The 20,319-nt window shown below is 37.6% G+C and overlaps 1 protein-coding gene across 7 annotated transcripts in view; it reads right to left on the bottom strand.

Moving 5' to 3' along the window:
- The window catches only part of LOC129372415 (neural cell adhesion molecule L1-like protein), a 59,836-nt gene extending 44,283 nt beyond the window's left edge, over positions 1-15,553 (bottom strand). For all 7 annotated transcript variants that reach the window (XM_055049720.1, XM_055049721.1, XM_055049717.1 and 4 more), the window contains exon 1: positions 15,245-15,553. The gene's annotated coding sequence lies outside the window, so the exon portion shown is untranslated. The remainder of the gene's footprint in view (positions 1-15,244) is intronic.
- Between the last annotated feature and the right edge of the window lie 4,766 nt (positions 15,554-20,319).

Here is a 20,319-nt window from a genome sequence, read left to right on the forward strand (position 1 = left end):
CACAGATTCCTCAGTCAAAGGTTTGGTATTTTACTCATGCACATTTCATTTAACCACTACTCCTTCTGTCTTTTGTAGATATTAAACTCATGGAAGGAAATGTTGAGTTTTCACAGTGAATATAAAAAAAAATTAACATGGATTACAAAACAAGAAAGTAATTCACCATGGAAATATGTCCCTTGCAGTTGTGGAGTGACAAAGAGTGTTATTCAGGAGCTAAATCATTTCCCCATGGCCAGCAGCACAGAAAAGATTCAAAGATAGGCTTCCTCCTATCACACACTGGAGCTATGAGAGGATCTCATCACTCTTTCCAGAAACGACATATTGTTCTTCACTTTTGCAAAGAAGCAAAAATATTGCCGTCTGGTCTGAGCTACGCAGGTAATTAGTTTATGAAATCATTTTGAAGACCTGAAGTGCTATTTCAATATAGTTTGTAAAATGCCTAGCAAAGTCTGTCTGTTTTGCCTCAGCATTGCCTCCTGCATAGAAACAGTCCCTTTTATTAGCAAAGTTTGAAAAAGCCAGAGAAGAGAGGAGATACTTTTAACAAAATGGCATACAAACCTGTCCCTTGAATCAATCCTCCATGTACACTATTTCAATCTGCTCTCATATAACTTGATCATTGTCCAATCCTGTGGTTTCTGCTATGCTTATTTTCTAAGAAGGCATCCCCTAAGTCGCTTCCTGGATTTTGTTACATACCTTCCTTTTTTAATAGTATCAAATACCACACATACCTTTGTAGTCTAAAAAGTAATAAGAGAAAAATCCTTCACAAAGTTGAGAGTGAAGGTGATGCTTTTCCCCAGGTAAAACATATTTTTGCACATTAACTGAAACTTTAAATTGAAAAAGGAATTTATCTTCATGTTTTATCCAATATTTGTAAAAGTCTGTTTTCATAAGCCATTTTGTGAGGTATTGTTTTCTCAATACTTGGCACCTTTATGTCAAATTCTTTGTTTTTTGGATCAAACGTGACTGACTTGTGTACACCCATCATTCTGACTTTTCTATTGTCTACTGTCCCTGACAAATGTTCAAACACACACTTTGTGGATGTCTAAATAGAAAAACAAAAGTCAGAAAAAGCTACGAATAAAAAGTAATATTTCTGACTTAACTTCTGTTTGCCTGGATGAAAAGATTTCGAGAGCAGAGTTGGGTCCTCTATGCATGACTTTTAAAGGTGTTGCACATAATCCAGTAATACTCCAAGTTTGCAACCCAGTGAAAGCCAATGAAAGCAATTTAGCTTTCTCTTTCTACAGAACCATAAAAGTGACTAACTCTTGCTTCACTGGCATTTAACTAGTGTTGAGGAGTTTACTTCAGCACATCTTGACAAAGAAACTCATAAGTTACATTAAAGTTAATTCTCAAAGATTTCCTGAAACATAGTAAGATTTTGATCAAGGTTTTAAAAGAGCAAATGACATAAGTTCAACAATTAGAAGAAATTGTTGAACTTATAAAAGAATTCTCACTTTACAAAATAGATTAAAACAGAAATAGTGAGACAGTCGGCAGAGTCGTCACCAGATTTGAACAATAGAATCACACTTTCTATTTTAAATGCTAAACTAATCCTGTGATCTGGAACTACAAGGTGATCCACAGACAGCTTTGAATTATTTTAAATTATGTTTTAATCTGCTGCACCAATAACCTTGTCTTTCAGTTTCTTCATCTTTAAGTAGCAGTAAGATTTTTTTCAGACAGCAATCACATAAATCTGATTAATAAAGGACTACGGACATATCCAGTCCTAAATTATCTACACAGCACAGAAAGGAAACCCCAAGAGAACAAAGCATGTAGTCAGTGAAGAAATGCGTTAACAAACAAGGCGGTGACCCCCTATTGCTAATGATTTAGGTTTCATACAACAGCCATAATAAATATGAAATCTGAAGTCTGAGTCCACAGCAAACAACCAATACTTATGACCATTTTCAAATCGAGCCAAATACAAAGTGACTCTTTTATATCACCTGAATTTTAAGCTTTTGTTCAAGTGACATCATGGTTAAGAGCTTGTGGCCCATAAGGAAACGTATTGCTTAGTTTAGTACCTAAGGAACTCCTGGGACAAAAAGCATAGGAGTTGAACCTTGCATCAACTTGTGAGTGCAGCAGCATCACTGCTGTCTGACACAGGCTCCTGAAAGGGGGGACATTGTGAAAGTGTCAGTGCCTTTCTGCATTTGCATATTTGGAACACCATGAATTAAAGAGTTTGTTCCTGCCTGTGTGCCAAATTGAAAGGGTCCATTAAAGAGTGTTTTAGTGGCTTTACTGCATTTGGTTGGAAGTTCGGATGTTAGTGTATAAAAAGGGGATAAAATGTTATTAGATCGAATTGGTCCACATGCGAATGACTCACTCATCATCCTCTAACATGTCAAGAGGTGTGCCTCATCAAAAAGTTACAAGTCCTAATTGTGTCATGTTGTTTTGGCACAAGTGCAAAAAGGCAGAAAGGTAGCAATGTGGTTGGTCTTACATTCAAAGCCAAGTATCAAGCAAAGCCTGTTTAGTGTAAACCAGAGATGCAACCTGCCCTGAGGCAATTCCCAAGCAGAATACCTCAATTTCTCACACTAAGGTACTGCCTGAGTCAGAGTAAGTAAAACAGTCGATACTAACACTGTTGTTATATTGTTCTGGGAGTTGCTTTTAGGTTTTCTTTCCATTTCTAAAGATTTTTTCCCTTTATCCAACAGTGAAAGAGAACAAAACCTGAAGCATCGTCAGTGTACTGACAAAATATGCATTGAAACAAATACACACAATTGGCTTGTTTATGCCAATTTGAATTTAAGACAGAATAGTGAACTTGTTAGGATAAAATGTTTTGCTTGAGAGATCGTATTCTTTAAGTTGCACATTTCCTAGATCCACAGGATGTCATCCTATTAAAATCAGGCAACATATCGTCAATATCTGATTTAAGCTCTTTCACTCTTTTTAAAACAGTTCAGTAGAATAATGTCAGGTCAAAATACTCTGGTCCATTTTTTCCCCCCAGTCTAATCCTGGTACGTGGTAGAATTTGATCATTTGACTGAGAAAGTTAAAAAAAAATGAAATAAATATAATTAAAAAAAACATTTCTCAAGCTAACTTTATTTCTAGCACCTGAGCAAATCAAAAAGTACAAACATCTGTCTCCAGCCTGTCTCCCACACTCATGTTGCCAACACAAAAACAACATAAAATCTGAACAGTCTAACAAAACAGAACTTTGACATGAAAATAAAACAGCACACATGGATGACAGCATGAATCCAAACCCATGTGCTCTCTGTCATGTTTGCTTTATACTACATGTGTTCAACTCAAGACCCATGGGGCAAAGCCAGCATGCCATAACTTCTTATGTACATAAATAGAGCTTTCAAGAAAACAGTTTTGTGGATAAATATTTTATCAATCACATCAAAGCAATTTTTATCTATATAGTGACAAATGTCAATATGAAAAGTTGTTCAATAGTATTGAATTTCAATAAATACAGATTGAATGTAGAGACAGTTATTTATTGATATTTTAATAATTTGTTAGTGAGTAGTTTTATCTCACAATGTCTTTACTTTGTATCCACTCCTGACCAGACCAAAAACTGCAAATTGTATTAGCATCTTTGTGAATATTTGGGTTGGTGGACACCAACCCATCAGCTGATAAAAAAAACAAAATTAAGATGACAGCTTTAAAAATGCTAAACCTGTATATAAATTAGACTTTCATATGATTTCTTTTATGGTATTCCCAGTGACATAGCCCTTTGATGGCACAGGCACAAAGGCTTTTTGTCTTTGAACCTGTCAAGATTAAGTTCTACAAACAAAGCCTCACAATGTTTCAACTCTCCTGACATTGAATGCAACAAGACAACCATTTCAAATAGATTTAAAACGCTCCGAAGGTATTGTGACAATAATTCATCTGGTAGACTCTACTTTTCACCACACAACATTAGACCCTAAAAAGTGAAAGAAACTGATATGCTTTGACAAGATGGTATTACTGGTAAGATCAGGAGATTACACCAAAGATGTTTTCTACATGGCACACTAGAGGATGTACCATCATGTTTTTGAGAGACTGTGTGCATCTAACATGCACTAACTGCAAATTGCTCATTAACTGAATCTTCTCCGGTCAGTAATGAGGGCACCGACTTTTAACAACGCTATTCAGATCTTGTTGTTTCTACAGTACAATGAAGTTTCACATGAGGAGTCAAATCAGAGTTGAACATGTAAATTGTTGTAGAGGGCATTCCTCTTGATTGGGGGCCCTTCTCTCGACCGTGATAACTGGATCTTTTAACAGAACGCCACAAAAGTTCACAACAAGGATCTGATAAAGACTTTTTGCAGGTCAATGGTGCCCTACAAATTTTAATCTAAATAATAAAATCGTTTGGGGATGGGAGATTTATGAAAATGGGAATCAGTTCCAAAACATTTCTGGACTTTGGAAAACCGTCTTTATCACAGTGAGCAACATTTCTACCAGCTTATTAAAAAAACTCACATCAAGCACAAGAAAGCTAAACGTGAAAGTGATTAATTTCAAAATATAGGGCAACTCATAATTCCCTTCTAAAAGTGTTTATCAGTTGATGAATGTCCTATTGGATTTTAAATGTAATTTTCACTAAATTACCCTATTTGTCTTCCTCTGGCTTGTTTCACCTCCTTTTGTATGCTGAGGATTAATTTACAACCCGATTATGATTGTCCAGCCTGGAATGCAAATATATAAACTTTTTTCCACAGTTCTTAAATGCCATTAAAAGATCCTGATGTTGCAATCTGGAGTAGTTGATCAGATTTTTAAATACCATTTTAATCTTTGTTTCAGAGTTTCAAAGCATTTCGTATTGAAACAAAACCAATGAGAATTAATACAAGAATCAAGAAAGGAATTTGAGATTGAGGTCATTCTGATGACATTCCACATCGCTATTCATGGATCATTATTCTCCCAAATAACAGCCTGTTGTTAACAGCACTGCTGGAAACCAAGTTCAGAAGAAATTCAAGCCCCAAAATGTTTTTGTATTTATTCATTGCTGTTGCACCATTTTTAACTAAGCTAATAACTGTGCCTTCTAATAACTCCAATGAAACAAAAACATCTACAACAGAGCGATTTCAAAGTATAGCCAGTGGCGTCAGCTTGTGATCGACACTTCGGCTAAAATGATCCGAGCTTTTATGTCCACAGGCTAAACTATCCGATGAGACTTGGTGTTGCAAGAAAGTTCATTCTGTCATGAATACTCTGAATAAGCTGTTAACCAGAAGAAACGATTAAATGCTCACAGGATAAAACAGATTGGCCAGGACTATTCTGCTCTGCAGGCTTCATGTGCTCGAGACATAAAGTCTCAACATTTAGAGACACACAGAACTTTCTATCAGGGATAAAACAAAATCTACATACACTGTCCAATTACTTGTTAACATAAATAATGACTCTCCCAATCACATGGCAGCAACTCATTGACATTAGCTACTTACACATGGTGAAGATAACTTACTGAAGTCCATACTAGGCGATTAAAGGGGGAAGAAAAGAAAAGTTTCTTGTAACAGGAATGATTGTTGGTGTGAAATGGGCTTATTGCGAGTAGTTTAGAAACTTCTGTTGCCTTGTAGACATCAGAGGTCAAAGGGTGATGGCCAGATTAATCTGACATGATAAAAAGGCATCAGTGACTTTAACAAGCAGTTGTTGAAACAAAGTCTTACAGAACGTCATTGCTAAACACAAAACATGTCCACCATTAATGGGCTACAACAGCAGCACAGCACATCAGGTGCAACTCATGTCAGCTAATAATAGCTACTATTCACAAAGATTTAACAAGTTAGACTATAACAGACAGCAAAAGTATTTCCTGCTTTGACAAGTCAGTTTCTGCAGCAACATTCAGATGGTATGGTCATCATTTGGCATAAACAACACCAGAGCATGGGCCCATCTTGTCTTGAATCAGCAATCCAGACTGCTGCTGATAAATAATGGGGTCTGAAAACTGTTGTTCTTTACATGTTCATCTCTTTATGCTCAATGGGAAACAATTGCAATCCCCAATCCCATCTTTTAATGGCAGCTTCTAGTACAGCAATATATTATGAAACTTCTGGTAAAAACATATTTATATTTTATAGTTTTCAGCTGTATTCAGCTACATACTACCAGCTCATATGACAACAATTTAAATCAAGTAATCATATCATTTGTTTTTCTTATGCCTTTTATAGACAACGTCTGGTTCTATTAAGAAAATGTTTTGTTTGATATTCATTTAGATCCAGGCAAAAAGCAAGATTCACAGCTGTGTTGACTTGCATTAAACATGCCACTAAAAAGTATTTTAAGTTATCAAATTGTTGATTTCTATCTTTAAAACAATAAAAAATCAATAAGAAATAACTATTTTGTATGATTACATAATTAAGAAAAATGTTTTAATATGCAGGAGGCAGCAATGGAAAGATTTTTAACTTTTGACTTATCTGGAATATCTAAGCAATAATCCAGATTATTGTTTAATGAGATTAAAGCCAAGGAACAAGTCACCCAGATGATGCTCATCTCAAATAGTTATTGATCTACTTTTTTATATTCATTTAAATCCGTACATCAGATTTTTAAAGAGATGCCATCTGATTTTTTCAGATGCAGTGCATGTCCTGAAGCAAATCAACAATTTCTCTGAGGGCAACATTGCTACCATGCTGTGGTGAACAAGAGCAGAGCTACTGATACAAAGAATAAAGGGTGAGAAAAATAAAAAGAGTCAAAAGGCTGTGGAGCAGAGTTTGGGTGGGGGTGTGATATCTGTGGTGCAGGAGAGAGAAATCCATGGGAATGCAACTCATTAGCACATGAATCAAATTCCAGTAGACCTGATTTTAGAGAGCATAATCCAGAATACTAGCAGTAGATGAGCAAAATTATGAGTGTTGGTGTCAAACCTAAAATTGTAATGCCCAAAACTTTGTGAGGGAAAACATTATAAACATTAAACATAAACTATCCCACCATCTGGATATACTTTATAACATTTTAATGTTAGACAAGATTTGTAGGGATTGTTCACACAGTGAAAGCACTCATGATGATCTTCAACTCCAACGATTTTTTTCTTGTATAGTATTTACGTCCTGTAAAAGAGACAAATATTGATTTCGTCTGTTGAACCGTTTCTGTTTTCATTGCCCATATCTTTTAGATCATATTTGGTTTCAATGGTGAGCCATTCTCTGTTTACTGGTACAATCCATCATTTTCTTTTTTTTTTAAATCTTTGCGTTTCATAGAAATTATTAGTCATGTGATCTAAAAACAACCCCAGGGCCCTTTAAAGAGAACTGACCCATACTCATTTCTAGCAGATCTCAGTGGCCTTCACATGGAGTTGAATACAAATGCAGTGAACAGCTTTACAATTTTTATTTGAAAACTATATATCATTTTCCTTCCATTTCACAACTGTGCATTACTCTAACTTATCACATAAAGTCCAAATGAAATGCACTAATAGGTAGTTCTAAATTCACCAAGAGTAAATAACTTCTAGAGGTATGAATAATTCTGTAAGGTGCTGAATTTTGGAGATTTGTCATGACAGGGGGGAAACTTTGGTGAGGCAAAGAAGCCAGTTTTATCCCTTTATCAGTTGTGGGAACAGCAAGTGCAGTTCCCAACAAGAAGGAACGTGTAGGAACAAAACTGCGCATCATAGCAATGTCCCTATCTTCTCTTCATAATCTCTCATCAAATGTCTAGATCTGCTTTGTTCTGCTTTCAATGTTTGACACAGCAAAGTAAATGTTCACTGAGCCAATGACGAATTAACAGGAGGTGCTGAAAATAGAGGATGTTTACTTCGAAATCTAGCAAAAGGGACATGCTGTCACAGTTGTCAAGGTGATAGATCGCAGACGTCACAACTTATTTCTGTATTTCTGATTCAACATGAGTGTTTGTCCTCAATCTTAACAGTGAGGGCACTGTTCAAAAGCAAGAGTCCAGATGAATGTTGGGGGAAGAGCATTTTAGGAGCCAACAAACTATGCTCCTCACTCACTAGGAGGAATGCAGGCTACTGACCGTCAAACCTGCTCAAACCTTCCAGAAAATTAAGCACATGTGGGGAGTAAAGAGGAGTTTGGGCCAGCATAGGCGACCGCAGTTAAAATGGACCACCCAACTCCGATAGGATTCCATTATTTGTGCCTCCTGCATGAGGAGCTGATTCCTCCAAACATTTGTCGGCCAGAGTGGTCACGACCTTTGCTCTTCGTAGTTAGGAAGAACTGGGTCTGAAAGGGCAAAAGCCAGACACCATGGAAACCACAATCCTGGTATCTAAGCTGGCAGAGTTTACTGGAAAGTTTTTCTCAGAGCAGAAGCCTTCGTCCCCTCAACAGGGTGAAACACTGAAGCTAGCAAGTACATCAAGTGTTTTAAAAGGCAGACGAGATTGAAGGCACTCAGTTTTTTGACTGAAATAGAGTGGTGCCTCTATTTTAAAACACGGTGTTGAGCACTTGCAAGTTCCTTTGTGTCAGTGACTGCAGTAAATATTTCCCGGGCATTCCTAATGTGGACTGACTGTCCTCAGAGTGCAGCAATAAATTCTCCAGACAAATACACACATCTGAGCTTTAGTTTCTCTTTCATGGTCATCTTCTCATAGCCTCATTAAATAACTGAGTAAGATGCTGGATGTCTTTTTAAGGCCAGAATCCAAGCTGAAGGTTTCATGATAAAGAATCGTTTTACATTTCAGTCAACGTCACACATAAACAAATGAGAGAAGTGCCAGTAAGACTGGTTTCAGATTTTCTTTAAGGTCTGAGCTGCCAATTTTGTTGTGTTTTTTTTCCTTAACAATACTTTATAAAACACAACTAAGTAAATAACTAAATAACTGAACGGAATATGATTAAAGGCCAACATACTCCGTAAAATCAGAAAATTGTATTCCCTCTTCCAGAAATTTTGACAATCTCCGCTACAACACTGATTTTGATATCTACTGGTCATTTCAAGATGCTTTGAAAACTTATTTAAAAGTACCTCTGAAGTACATTTAGTTGATTCGACATGATTGTAACACCATGTAACACATTGGTGCATATTAGGGCAGAAACTTAGCAATGAAGTAAAATGATTTGTCTTTAGACATTCAAAGCCAGATTGTGCAAAGTGGTCTGTGTTATTTGGAAATGGAAGAAGTTCAGTACTGCTAGGATCCTCTCATGGATAGAATAAAGCTGCATATGCAATCCAACATCTAAATAGTAAACAAAGTTAACCTACTAACTTCTATGATGACACCTATGTCATCATGGACCCATTGTCAGACCCATTTGGTCCTGACAGCTAAGGGGTTATTACAGGCAAAATTCACTTGTAATGTTTCTGACAGTTGCAGCATTCGTTCTTAAGACCAGATTGCAGAGTACAAAGAGAGTTTAATTAATTCATGCATGTAATACTGTCAGATTATCATGCTAAAGAGCATTTAAATGGCTAATCCACATGAAGGCTTTCTCTCCGACCACTGATATGCAAAAGATGCGATTATTGTGCATCTCAGAGAAAAACAAACACTTACTCCTTCTTCTCTACAGGGAGCAAGAGATAATTTGGAGCCCTCGCCATCCACTTAAAAGCTCCCCTGCATTCAGCTTAACAAGCACATCATTTACTCTGATTTGTCAGTGATTTTACATTTAAAATAGATAGAGTGTATAATTCAAAATTTGCTAGGATTTAAACCTTTAAATGGGATTAATTTAAGAATCTCTCAGCGATGCAGTGATGAGTAATGTTCACACGAGGCAGCAAAATGTCTCTGATTTTCTTAGCTTTTTTGATTTTGGGGGTTGTGGGGTGGTATTTGTCTTTTTCTAATTAACAATGTTTCCAACCGCATAAGCCTCATAAACAAAGTTTTAACACTGAAATCAATTCTGCGCAACAAACAAATTACAGCCCATAACAGCTCTGAAGAGCAAAGTTAATTTGCAATCAACTTTCTTTGCCCACTAAGTAAGATTATTAGGTTATGCTCTGCTACAACATGCAGTGGTTTCACGTTGATACCATAACTTTGTTGACTATAAGTGACTGTCATGGAGTTTTGTTCTTCCCAGCGCAGCACTGATTAAGTGGCTAAGAGACTCACCCCCTGCCTGGTAAGGCTCTTACACTGCACGAGCTGATCTCAATGGATAACAATGAGCCGCTCAGATGCTGACAGCATCTAAATATACTTCATCCTGTCACGGCATATCTAAAATATTTAACATTTTTGATCCATCAATCGTGCAAAATAGAAAAAAGAACTTTTGTGTGCATGTTCCCAAATAATACTGTATGGAATGTTCACTGTGTAAAGGACTTAATGAGATGTATTTGTTAGATCTCCACCCTGCAAATTTGGGGTTTAACAGAGCACTGCAGCAGCATGCACTAATTATACAATTACAGAATTTGCTGAGGGGCAGTTATCTCCAAACGTCTTTGTCAGGGAGAAAGAGAAGTGAAAGAGAAGTGAGCTGGAGACAACACGCCTAGCATGTTGCGACATATGCAGTATCTACCTATCCGTGGGTGTAGGATCACTGAAAAAATAAGAAAGATTTACTGAGGCAGCGTTACATCTTCTGTCTGTGTGCCCACTGGGCACTGAGGGTTGGTGACTTTCAAAGTTATTTGGTTTTTACTCAGAAATGTTGAAATACTTATAAAATAGGGCTGTTGTAAATTATTATTTTAGTAATCGAGTAATCTATTGATTATTCTGACAATTAATTGAGTAATTGAATTAAAATGTGATCAAATAAAAGCAGTACAAGCATCGGATATCAACTTTGGCCCAAATTTTCATATCCGCTGTTCCCTGCCAACCGGCTAACAGGCAGCAGTTTTTGGAGGAGAGAAGTTGTATTCCTTTGCGCCTGACATTCTAATGATACCTGTTGGTCCCTCGACAAATAATAAAAGCCTGATCAATGTCATCATTCAAAAAAATCCCAAACTTGACCGAACTTGAAAATTATGTTGCTGACATTGTGATGTGTCAGACGGAGTCTAGATCTCACTCGCTCTTTCTTTTCCAAGCGGATCAATTTCTAGGTACGTTTTTTTTTTTTTTATGAGTATTTTTATGCTTAAGGAACATCACACCTTTAAACTTTAGAAGAGGCTTACCATTGTAAATAACTTTTGAGTCCTCAATATTTGAGATTTTACTACTACCTTCTATTTTGTGAGGAAATCTGTTTGCAATAACCCCTAGAGATGTATAGGTTTCCCTGTTGACTCCTCAAGCTGTTGTGTTATTTCCTGTGTGAATTCACCGCCAGTTTGAATTCATTCTCTAACTTCAGAAAGCTGCACTCAGACAATTTACCTTTTGACATTTAGAACGTTTTCATCCTTTCTCTGCCTCTAATAAAAAAGAAAATGCAGGCTCTAAAGGGTTCAGATCACTTTTTACTTCTTGTTTTCAAAGGGAAAATATCTGGGTTTTTCAAGAAATAAATGATTACTTTGACAAAACCATTCCTACTTGAGTAATTCCCATGGCTTTATGATCCAAGTAAAGCTGTAATATTTGGGAAACTACAAGCTTCTTCAGTGTGTTATCTGGTAATTGCCACTTTGACATTTCCATGTGGGTCTAAGTCTGTAATTTATTCAGTGGAAACAAAGCTGTCAAAAATCCTAGCAATACGCTCATTCACATAGCAAATTGTTCATGGCTCCAGAAAGGTGATCTATGGGCAGTGCTGGCAAATCAGAAATGTTTTTATTAGCTCAGCAGAATATAATTCAGTCTCTCAGGCTCTAATTAAACAATTTATGTTCCATAACTTTGAACCAAGTTACTGAAATGAAGCAGAGCTAATAAATGACACTTGGTTCTTTGTCATTTTCCACAACCACCTTTTTAGTTAAACATTTTGCACCCACATAAACATTTAAGCTCTAAACTTTGCAGTCTTGTTTATAACAGAGGTGCGGATTATCTGGAAATGTGCTGGTACAATACTTTTGTTCACTTCTGCAGTGACAGTATCAACTCTGATTAACCTTCATTTTGCTCACATGTCTTTTGCTTTTTCATGTCCCTGGAGCTTTAGCCTCTCAATCTAAAGTCAGAGTCAGGTGTGGAAGGGCAGAGAGAATCCATCCAATCGCCAAAAGATATTACACACAGCTAGAGTACAAATGCATTGCAGAGAAATATAAAAACCCACTAAATACTGCATCTATTCTGAGGCTGTACAACACATAAATCACTAAGATATTGTCATCTAAGTATCAGCGTGTGTTTTCATCCTGACTGCAGCATGCACCATAGACTTTCATAAGACAGTAATGTCCATCAGTCCATCCATTTTCTTTACACCCTTGTCGGGAGTTAAAACAGTGATGTCATGAACCATAAAAGTGGAGCCCTTGCATAAGCTACCTATGGCCATTCAAAAATCAAATATGCACTATTAAATATTAAATGCGCACAACATGACAGTGTTTTCAGCTGATACCACGCAGTAACTAACTCACTTGGCCAGATAGGCTGTTTGACTTCAGTCTCCCTCACCTTTAACAAAACTCACGAAAATGAAAAAAATGCACCCAAGTCCTGCCTTGAAGTGTTTTGTAAACAAAGTCATTGATGCTTTGGGGATTCCAACTCTTTTCTATCAGAAACTTTGATTTCCTCTCAACATTGAGCTGTAGTAGTGCATCTTAAAGACGACTAGCCTCACTTCCCCTGTGCATCAACAAACTGATATCATGCACCTGTCACCATCATTGTTCATTGGCTAGTCTCCTCTTGATAAATAAACTGAGCACTACAAAGCAGGAACCCAATACAAAAACTGCAGATGTTCTCTGTCCCAGTCATCACAATTTGATCCTTGTTAAATCTGTTTGGATCTCTCATGTATATTCTTTCTGCTTTTAATGCATCAACTTTGGAGGACAAATTGTTCTGATCTATTAATCCTACCTCTTAACAAATTCTAAGGATTATTGATATTTCTGTCTGATCACAACGGTGTGTCTAACTGGTGAGCACTATGTTTTAATGGTTTAAAATAAAGAATAAAACATATACCACTTTCTGTATTTCGTGCAGTGAAATTAAAGTCCATGATAGCAAATGACTAATGCGTCAGGTTTTTAACTGACTCATTCATGGCATTTATTGAGTAAAGGTAGTAAGTTTCTTTTTGTACAGTTAAAGGAATTATAATCATAATTTTTGAAGTTTTACAGTTTTATGATTTTTCTACACACTTCTGTTTATTCTCTAATGTGCCAAAACAAGACCCTGTTTGTTGAATGTGAAGGGGATCTCACAACAATCCCAGCGCAGGATGTGTTTCAAGATTTATCCTGATCTCATGTGACAGTCGGCTCTCCTGTTTATTAATCTGCTGAAAGCTCAAACTACACATCGCAGCAGGGAGCAAGATTCCCTGCAATTATCACATTTCAGTCAAGCTGGGTCACTCACAGAAAAACACTGGTTCATATTTTGTCCAAAGCTTCAGACAGCTGAACAGCCTAGCCAAATACTCTGGTCACCCAAACCTCCAGCACTTCCTTTCACTCACAACAGGAACAGCAAAGAGAGTCTCACCATAAACTCAAACTGTCAACGGTGAAATGTAAGTTCTGCAAATGCTGCACTGCAAGTGAGGGTTTTAAGCCCCAAGCAGAATTTCTTTTCGGGGTTCACCTTTTCACTTTTCAATATTTTCTGTCCACCATTTTCTGTACAGTTTTACTGAGCCCAGAACAACAACAAAAAAAATACAGTCCAGTAAAGTATTTGCCTCTTGGCAGATTCCCTCTACTTTTGCTTTTTTGTTAAAATGAAACATATTTTAGAAGATGTAATACATTTTAATGACCTGAGTCATGAAGTGTGATATTAAAATCCTTTGAACAAGATTTTATTTAGTATGGAAAAAAAATGATTTGTGAAAGCTAACGGGCTTTATGCGAAAAAGTAAGGCATGAATTGTAGATTAATCCACAGTTGCTTTTAAATCACAGAAGACCTCAGTTGAGGTCAGCGTTTAGAATTTAATAAAAAAAATAATGACCTTCAACAGAGACATCCAATGTGAAAATCACTGCTTACTTAAAAAAAAAACACAAAAGCTCCTCTAAACGTGTTCTCCAATTCGAGAAAAATATTCTGTGGACTACAGAGAAACTTAAAGTTTAAAAAAAACAAAATCACTAACAGAACTTTATGAAGGTAATATAATTTTTTCCTTAAGGGCTCAGGTGATTGGTCTTTATGAATACACCCATGAATTCAGACGGAAAGTCCTGAGTGTCCATCAGTTTCCAACCTTAAGCTCAAGAAGGTTTTAGAGTTGCTCAGTTCACATCTGGATTTAAACCTGATTCAATTGCTGTGGCATGACCTTAAACAGATTATTCGTGCTCAAAAACCTTCATGTCTATCTTTATAAAAATGATTCCCTGAAAAGCGGAGCTGAAATAATTCCCTAACAGTGCAAATGTCTCAGTACCTGGTATAAGAAATATCTGATAACAGTTGTTTATGCCAAGAGGGTCTTGGGGTTTTTTTTTATCGTTTCCAGCTCTTGACACATTTTTTAGCATTTTGGCATAGCCTCCAGTTAAATGAAAACGTGCATACAAAAGTATAAACATAATTATAGCACATAATGTAAAGTTATAAATAATCATCAGCAACAGCTGAAAATAAATGCACTTTATTTTGTATTAAAACAGCTCATTTCTTTGGGCCAGAACATAATCAGCCACTAACTGATAGTGACTTGGGCTGGTCCTGGATGTTTCAACTTTTTCAACATGTGATAAATTCAATAACTAATCCTCTTTGAAATTTTTTTTTTTCCACTGCGATGCAAACTGAACACTAAAACAAAATATTCAACAGTGTGTGTGCGTTTGTTTCTCTGGCTCTCCCCCCTGACCTCTTCACAGCTGATATCTCTATTTCCTGTCTCTGAGCTCCATGTACTTTAACTGAATGTTGTTGTTTTTTTATTTTTTTTATTTTTTTTTTTTTTTTGACGTGGCGTTCTGCAGTTGTGTTTGTAAATGATGAGGTTTACCATTGCAAAGTGCGCAAGCCGGAACAGAGGCAGGAAAATATCAAACTCACCCGCAAGCAGAGAGCAGCTTTGGAGCGGGACCTCTCTTGGCTTCCCGATGAAATGTTTAGTGAAGAAAAAGTCCACTCCGCAGTGGGAGAACTAACAAACGCCACCGCCGTGTAAACTTTACCACAAGTTTTATAACCCCCGCTGTTGACCGCCCGAAAGCCTGCAGAGTGACGGGCAACGCAGAGACTTGTGAACAACTGCCGCTCCGACCCAACAGAGGCTGTTCCTCTATTTTGGAAGCTTGTGGGGTCAAAGGACAAGGAGCGACTCTGTGTGCGCCGAGAGCCTCTCGTCACAGAACATGATAGGTTACGGGCTTCTAGTGAAAAGTGGGTAAATGTTTTTTGGTGCTCGCTCGTGCGTAACAGCAGCGTCACTCTTGTGCCCTCGAGCACATATATCACCTGTGACGTTACCTGCGTACAGGCTAATATGTAAAACAGCAGCCTACTGTGGACCTCTGGAACATTATGAGTGAGCTGAATGTGGGACTCTTTATTCAGACACGTTTGCTGCTGAGTTAACTTCTGTCTAAAATTCACCAAATTTACATATTATGATTATTTCAATGGGAATATTAAACTGCCTTTACTGTATGTCGCATTGGGCGACTGTAAAGCGCAGGTGCATCTGTTTGCACTCTATTAGTCCACCGCACCCGTCTGAGTTTACGCAAACACGTCACCTCGGTAAAGCAATGAATCCCATTCAAAGAATGAAAAAAGAAAAATGCTCTGTGTATCTTATCCACCAATAGCTGAAACACCCTGTCGCTGATGCGCTTTTGTCACTCCTTTTAGCAAAACGGAAACGTTTATATGCGTTGGGATCAGACTTTAAAGTAGACACAAGGAGACTTAAACCTGAAGGAGGGTGTGGATATTATGGCACTAAGGCGGGTTAAACTAACACAGACCAAGTGTCACCATTTAAAAGCCACGCCTTGAATCATAAATATGTCACACTATTAACAGATGACTTAACCATGCTGTAAAAATGCCTGTGAAATTCCCGTCCAGGCACTGTGATTCAGCACGAATGCACTCCCTGACCTTTACCATTGTATTTAAATCTCCTCGGTCAATATTTTACTGAAATACCTTTTGGCTTTTGGCTTCTATCGCTAAGATTTGCACATATATAGACTGAAACGTCCGTCAATTATTCTTTGCAAATTGCTCAAACTCAGGCAGATTGGCTCGTCTCTGTGAACAAGTCCTGCAACATTTACATTTGGATTCAGGTCTGGACATGAACATGGTCATTTAACACATGTGTGCTTTGATCTAAAAGCTCTTCTATTTTTGACCTTAAGTGACATTATTTCTAGACGGTTTGCAGTCTTCAGCTCCTAACATGTTTCTTTTCTGTTTAAATAGAGTAACACTATCCGTCCATCATCTGATCACCCTTATTCCTAGTGGGGTCGGAACTTGCTGGTGCCTATCTCCAGCTGCGCTTAGAGAAACACTAATTTGTAGAAAATAACACAAGATGTGTTTACTCAGTGGTAACAGAAAATATGTTGAAAACCATCACATTATGTTTGAAAATGCTTTCTACTCCACTCATCTTCTCACCAGCTCTGATCTATCTTCAAATAATTATTGCCACAGCATGATCCTGCCACCACCATGTTTCAACAAGGAGATGATGTTTTCAGTGTGTGCTGGTTTCACATCAAACACATGGTGTACGGGGCACGTTTTCTATTTCGCTTTTGTCTAAAAGCAGCATCTTCATGCACACGTTCGTTGTGTTATCCGCTTGGCATGTGGCAAACTGATAACAGCACTTTATGGCTTTCTTCCTGCCAGGACAGATTTGTAAAATACACAGCTAATTGTTCTGTGAATGGATTCTCCCACCTGGGCGGTGGATCTCTGCAGCTCCTCAGAAGTGTTCATTTTCCTCTTGGTTGCTTCTCTGTCGATTGCTCTCCTTCCGCAACCAGTCACTGTTGGCTAAAGGTCAAGGGTTGGTAGGCTGCAGTTGTGCCATTCTTCCATTTTAGATGATTGTTTGAGCAGTGCTCTGGTGTTCAGAGCTTCGAATATTATTTCATAAGCCTGAGCAATCTGCTGTGTTGGTCTTCAGAAGCTGTTATTATTCTCTAAGGCTTCTGATTCCTCCACAAAATAGCTGGATCTTTACTGAAGTAAAGTGAGTTGGATGCAGGTGGACTTTATTTAAAAGTCCACCTGCAATTGACTTCCAGGAGGAAATTAGTTGCACTAGATTTTATGAAGGACAATCATAGTAAAGAAAGCTGAATAAATGCATGCTTCCTTGAATTGTATTTGTGAAAAAAAAAAAAGCTTTTAAACTTTTCTTGTATTCCCACTTAGCAATTATTACAGTGTCAATGTGATGGTCATAAATCCAAAATCAACTGTGCTTGTGGCTATAATATTACACTTAAGCATTACGGTTACTTTTGCAAGGCACTGTGCACTAAATACAGGACATAATAAAAAGTTAGCATTAATATATAGAATATGGGATCATAACTGTAAACAGAGAACACAAAAAAATTAAAAATAATCTATAGAAAGAGTTTGATTGATGTCCTAATTATTTAAAAGTTTTTAGTGGCTCTAGTGGCAGTCTTATTTAAGAGTGGTCAGACATAAAGTGGGTAGTGAGAGAGCCGGACATGCAGCAAAGGTGATCAGGCCGGGACTCGAACCTATGAAGGTGCATCAAGGACTAAGTCTCCTTACGTGCGTTGTGCGTTACCCTTCTGCCACTGCAGTACCCATACCCTCACATTTTATGTTGACATTTAAAATTGTGTTCATTTACAGACACATTTCTTGGTTTCAGGAGTAACTAAACTGTCCATTTATTGTCTACGCCCACTTCGCCTTGTGGGATCGCTTGTGGGCTGGTGCCTATTTCCAAGTGGTTATTGAGCAGGGGGCCAATACAGAAATACACGAGACACACAAATATGCACATACACCCTCTCTCATCTAAGGACACGTTAGAGAGACCAATTAACCCAACAGCCATGTTATTGCATTGTGGTCGGAAGTCTAAATACACAGTTAACCCAGACGTGCACAGGGAGACAGAACCCACGCAAAAAATCAAATCAGGATGCTCACCACTGTGCCTCTGACAGTATGTATTAGCCATTTTATCTATTGTATATTTCCCTCTATTTTTGTTTCTCTTTACTCATTCGACATTTACCTAACATTTCAAAATAAAAACTAAAGCGTGCAATTATCTGTCGTATTCTACATGCTCCTGTAAATCCAGACGTGACTGCCTATCACCTGAGGATAGGCAGTCACGTCTATGACTGCCTATCCAGTGAGGATTCAATGCACTTGTTGCAAACAGCAATGAATGCAGAACTCTGGAGATTGATGTAACCTTCTTATTGTAGGAGGAACAAATCACTGTAGGAGTTCACAGATTCTCAAGATAAGAGGCCCATTATGAGGCAGCTGCGTTTTGTTTCCTGTCTGGCTCGAGGCGTCTGACTGATTTTAGGTACGATTCGTCCAATTCTGACCACATATGCTCCCCTGCACAAGACCAATTATGGTGAAAAAAAAAACTTTTGGTCTGAAATGAAACCTCTCAATTTATCATTAGCAGTTTTCACCCCAGTTTTCACAGAGAATGCTGTTGCTATGGTAATGTATGTATATTTTATTGGCAGTCCTTCCTCCTGAGGTGTAACAATGCCACCTAGTGATATGTGAGATTATTGTGCACCCTGGGGATGCAGCGTCACAGAACAGAGATGTCATTTCCACTTAATTACTTGAGGAGACACTGAAGACTAAAGAACTGATGACGGTTTATTTTTGGTTTACAATCAGAGAAGTAGCAACTTTACTTCGACACATTGTTTGTTCTAAGGTAATTCAGGTCTTCTGATTCTGATTGTATCTATGTTCTCTATTCAGTGCTAAGCATCTGATGCATATTTATGTTTTCCCTGCTTGTTAGCCTATCTGTGATAAACATGTTATTTTTTCATATTAATAGTGGATTCCTTCGATCAATAGTGAGTATATTGTGTAGTCATCCATATGTGGATATTTCATAAAGTACTATTTAATCATATTTATTATCTAACAAAGTGAGATGCATGAAGAAATGACACTTCTTGTGACATATCACATTATACACACAACCTTCTGTGAAAATTCAACACAAGCTACATAATTCTCAAGTGTAACTAAAATAACCTATAATTTACATATAGCTTAAAATAGATAAAAATCTACAGAGGTATGCATTTGTTTTCATTCCCTAAGTTGTCAGCATGTCCAAGAACCACCTTTCGTTGCAATTTTTTTCACACATTAGGTTTGTGTTTACCATCTTTACACATGGAATCTAAAAATGCTATTCACTTGGTTTAGAAGGGCACCTTGACAGGGCTATAACATGTGAGGTAGAGTCGATCTAAACCTTTCTATCTGTGTGCTCAGGAGAGTCATCCTGCTGAAAGGTGAACCTCTGCCCCAGCCTCAAGTTACTGGAAGCCTCAAATGGGTTTTCTTTCAGGATTGCTTTGTATTTAGCTCTACCCATCTTGTCATCATTTCTGATAAGTAAGGTGTTGCTTTCCTTTAAGAAAAGCAACCTCTCTGCATGATGCTGCCACCACCCTGTGTCACCATGGACAGGGTGTGATCAGGGTCTTATGCAGTGCAAATCTCCCCCTCACACATAGTTTCTTTCTTGAAGGCAGGTCAATTTTGTCTCGTCTATCCTTCTGTTTGAACTATCGCTCGTGTGATTTGCGGCAAAAACAAGCAGAATTTCTACTGGATTTCCTCTTAATGGACAAATTTGTGGCACGGAGAGCCATGTATCCTGGAGCTCTGCCACTCCACCAGATTTACCATTTGCCTCTTTGGTTCTTCTTTGATTACCTTTACATGGAATGTCATGTCTCGACAGGTTTGCAGTTGTGCGAGACTCTTTCCATTCTCGGATGATGGATTTAACATTGTTTTGTAACCTAACCCTACTTTACAGTTCTCTACAAATTTATCACTGACCTGTCTCCTATCTGCTACGTTTTTTAGTAATGCCGTTTCCT

Source organism: Poeciliopsis prolifica, unplaced genomic scaffold (genome assembly GCF_027474105.1).
Source record: "Poeciliopsis prolifica strain line A6 unplaced genomic scaffold, Auburn_PproV2 SCAFFOLD029, whole genome shotgun sequence".
Classification (NCBI taxonomy): domain Eukaryota; kingdom Metazoa; phylum Chordata; class Actinopteri; order Cyprinodontiformes; family Poeciliidae; genus Poeciliopsis; species Poeciliopsis prolifica.